Source organism: Panthera uncia, chromosome D1 (assembly GCF_023721935.1).
Source record: "Panthera uncia isolate 11264 chromosome D1, Puncia_PCG_1.0, whole genome shotgun sequence".
NCBI classification, from domain to species: domain Eukaryota; kingdom Metazoa; phylum Chordata; class Mammalia; order Carnivora; family Felidae; genus Panthera; species Panthera uncia.
The window spans coordinates 2,992,633-2,996,856 of NC_064808.1; positions in this window are offsets into that span (position 1 = coordinate 2,992,633).

The following is a 4,224-nucleotide window of genomic DNA, read 5'->3' on the forward strand; positions in this document are numbered from 1 at the left end:
CAGCTGTCCATGACCATGATCTCAGAGAAAGGAAGCTCGGGAGGGAGAGCCACAAAATCTCACAAGACAATTCCCGCTCTGGCTCAGCAGGCTGGGCTCCTCAGAAAGCTTGCTGGTCCCACTGAGACAAGGGCGCAGAGGTCAGAGTTTTGGGCACGGAAGCTGGGGCAGGGTACCCGCCAGGACCTACAGAGTTGGGGGTGGAGTGTGATTCCAGAGGGCGAGTGGTGCCAGGGGACACGGTCTAGCCAGGGCGCAGGGTGTCACTGACCCCTGGACGTCCAGCTGGATATCAAAAAGGCGTGTCTTCAGAGGAGGAATGACATCCTAAGGCAAGACCCACTTTCCCTACAACAAACTTAGATCAAGCCCCAGCGGGATCTATGGGAGACGGTGTAGGAAGTGCATGCCCTGAGTCAGAGGAGTTTGGGGACACCTGGGGCTCCCCAAAGCTCACCAACAAAGTAGGAGGTCAAGTACATACAAGTTCAGGGTCAGCAGGGAGAAGTGACGTTATCCACCAGGACAGAAGTCAACATTCTCCAGGGGCAGAAAAGAGAACAGACCATCCCCACAACGTCTCACCCACAAGGTGCAAAACACAAGAGAAAATCAGTCGACATGGGAGAAAAAAGAAAAAAACTGACAAACGGGAAAGTGAGACCCACAGTCAGAAGAAAGCAGTCAATAAAAACTAACCACACGATGACTCATGGGCCCATGCAGTAATTACAAGGGCACAAAAAACATTAACCATCAAAGAAAAAAAAAATAAATTGACTTCATCGAAATTAAAATATTCTGCACTTAGGAAAACATGATAAAAAAAAACCAGAAAAGCAAATCGCAGACTGAGAGAGAATATTCCCAACGCACATCTCTGACGACAGACTCTTAGAATATATAAAGAACTCTTACCGTCGAATCCCGAGACAAATAACCCAATGAAAATATGGGCACAGGACATGAACCCACACTCCACAGAAGGAGATATCCGACTGGCTACCAACAAACTCATGAGACGCCGCTTGTCATCGTTAGTGATCACAGGAATGAAAAAACACAAAAAACGAAACCCCAGTGAGACGCTGCTCGACACCCACCACAACTGGCTCACGTTAAAGACGGGTTTTTACTGGGTGTGGGAAGGGACCCGGAACATCTGGGATTCTCCTGCGTCGATGGACTCACTGGGCAGCTTCTTGTGAATTCAAACACCCTTTCACTCTACGACCCACTTGTTCCAAAGCTGGGTGTTCACCCACGAGAGAGGATAACGTGTGCCCGCGGGAGACTCCTACACGTGCGTCCAGAGGTGGTCCCCGACACGTGAACGGATAAACCTTCTAGGGTTTGTTCGCAACGAAAAGGGACAACCCCGTGGACACACACGGCCTCACACCATCTCGCCACCGCCACGGGGGGCCAAAGGAGACGGTCCCAGAAGGGAACACGTGGAAATGCTTCCATTTCCACAGGGCTCCGCGGCAGGCGACTCGAACCACAGCAGCAGGAAGCACATCGTTGTTACCCACAGAAGGGGGGAGGGCTGATTGATTGCCAAGAGGCACAAGGGAACCTTCTAGAAAGGTTGGATAGCCTGGTAAAGGTTGCGGCTACCCAACCACCTGCATTTGTCAACCCCGCTGAATTGAATACTTAAAAGTGACAGATTTTGTTGGATGTGAGTTTTACCTCCATAAGGCTGGTTTTTTTCAAGCCCAAGGCACTGGTGTCTGCCCTTCCCTTCCTCTCTGCCCCAGACCAGATTGCATACCTACCTTAGGCGGGTGTGAGTGCCCAAAACCAAATGCGTTCTCCATGAGCTTGGCCAGGGCTGGATTCCTGGGTGTGCGTGGAAGGGACAAGCATCAGCCCGATGGCAACGTCACCCACGAGCGCCGCGTCCCCTGATGGCTGTGCCGCATCAGCCAGCTAGTCCCAGGTCACAAAGGTCTAGAACAGTGAAGGTTCATGTGTGTTGCACATTCTGCATCGTAGCCAACAGTCTGCCCCACACTCTTCACGCCAGGGTCTAAGCAGAAGGCAACGCTCAATGGCAACGCTTAATGGCACGTCAACACTTCCGTTCCAAAGAAGGATATCATCATACATTCCATTGACCAGAGTAAGCAGAGAGCCAAGCCCAGCAGCCCTGGGCAGGAACGCGGGCCCTTTCTGCAGGAGGCACTACCGAGTCTCACGGCCTCCAGGGGGCTGTCCCCTTCTCCTATGGGGAGGGGATGCAATCGAGTGTGAACACAGATGGCATAGATCACATCTTCCAACCCACCAACACACACACACTGCAATCCTACATAGAGCCTCATGCCTTGCAAAGGTTTCTCATACCCACAGTCCCATTTGCAAGGCCAGAGACTTAAAGACGAAGGACAATCTGGGACAAGGAGCCCTTTGGCAATTCGAACCATCACCCAGTCCCCGCGCTGACTCATTTCTCCTGAGATGTTCCTCACTGACTGGTGGCCCTACGGTCCCCTGTCCCCCAGGCTAGAGGCCTAGGTTTCGTCTCTAACTGCCCTTCCTCTCCACCCCTCCACATCAACCAAGAAGTGTGTAATGAGGATCCTTATTATTACAAGGAACAGAACTCTCAGCTCAAACTGGATTAAACAACACGGGGATGGGACTTCATGAACCTAGGCACAGAAGGTTCCAGAAGTTCAAATTGTAAGGCCAGGAACTGTTTGTTTGTTTGTTTGTTTGTTTGTTTGTTTTCTCTGTCTCTTAGCTCTGCTTCTTTAAAGTTGGCTCCATTCTCAATGAATGGCAACCCCTAGTGTTGTGCAGTGCACAACCTGCACATCTGTCCCTGGTGGCTGCTCACACATGATGGGCTAAGGTGGGAATAGGAGTAGATAGCAGGCCACTCCCATTTCTGGGCAGCCAAACCTTCAGACATAGGAGGCATGCTGGGCAGGGCTGCATGGTTTTAGTAACCCCATGTGAGAAAACCACCTGAGGGTAGGGAATGAACCACCCAAAGAGATGTGAGGGAACAGTGCCCTGAGTGCACAGGGCTGGGAACTGTGCCTGACACCAACAACTCATAATTCATCGGCGTCAGTTAGAACACTAAGAATGCCTTTTGCTTTGAAGTTGGTCCCACCCAGCAAATATTAAAAGCAAGACCAAAAAAGAATCAGACTATCTCCAGGGAACTTAACTGCCTCCAAGAACAAAGGTTAAGAGGCACCCAGGTGGCTCAGGGTGTTAAGCGTCCGACTTCGGCTCGGGTCATGATCTCACGGCTCGTGAGTTCGAGCCCCTGCATTGGGCTCTGTGCTGACACCTGGGAGCCTGGAGCCTGCTTTGGATTCTGTGTCTCCCTCTCTCTCTCTGCCCCTCCCCCATTCATGCTCTCTCTCTCTCTCTCTCTCTCTCAAGAATAAATAAACATCAAAAAAAAAAAGGAACAAAGGTTAAGAACGTGTTTTCAGAATAAAAAAATAACACCCAACGACGTAAACTTTGTCATGTCAGCCATCCAACCAAAATCATCAGCAGGAAAATACAACCTGAAATGAGGGAAAAAAGTCAACCCTTCAAACAGGCAGACAAAGGACAAAAATGAGAGGATCCAGAAGACCAGAGCATGGAAACAGGTGTGAGCAATATTCCACACGACACTAATGCCAGAGGGAAGCATTAGCAGAAACTGGCAGAGAAGCCTACAAGATCTCTGTACATTTCCTGCACACGGAAGGTTATTCCCCAAGCAAGTGTTTTATGTTTTCTAAAGCTGCTGGAAAGATGGAACGTATGAAATAGAAACAAGGAAGATACAAAAAGGCCGTGTGTGGATTTCTGGAGATGGAAACAATAACATTTCAGGTGACTTACACCCTGGCCGGGAGGATGAATGGTGGGTTAGACGTTGCAGAAAGAAAGAAGGGTGAACTTGAAGACAGAGAAACCGGAATTAGCCGAAATGAACCACAGAGAGGGAGACGACTGGCAAAGAAATGAACAGGTGACAGGAACTGTGGGAAATGTTTAAGTGTTCAAATATAAGTGTCGATGAGATCCCTCAAGGAGGGGAGGGAGCTAGAAAACAAAATATTTGGAAAAGTAACCTAAAAAGTTTCCAAATTTGTTGAAAACTCTAAGTGCAGGGATCCAAGAGGTTCAATGAACCTCGACACAAGCAACACAAAGAAAACCACAGGGAACCCCATCATTATCACACTCTCTCTGCCAAGT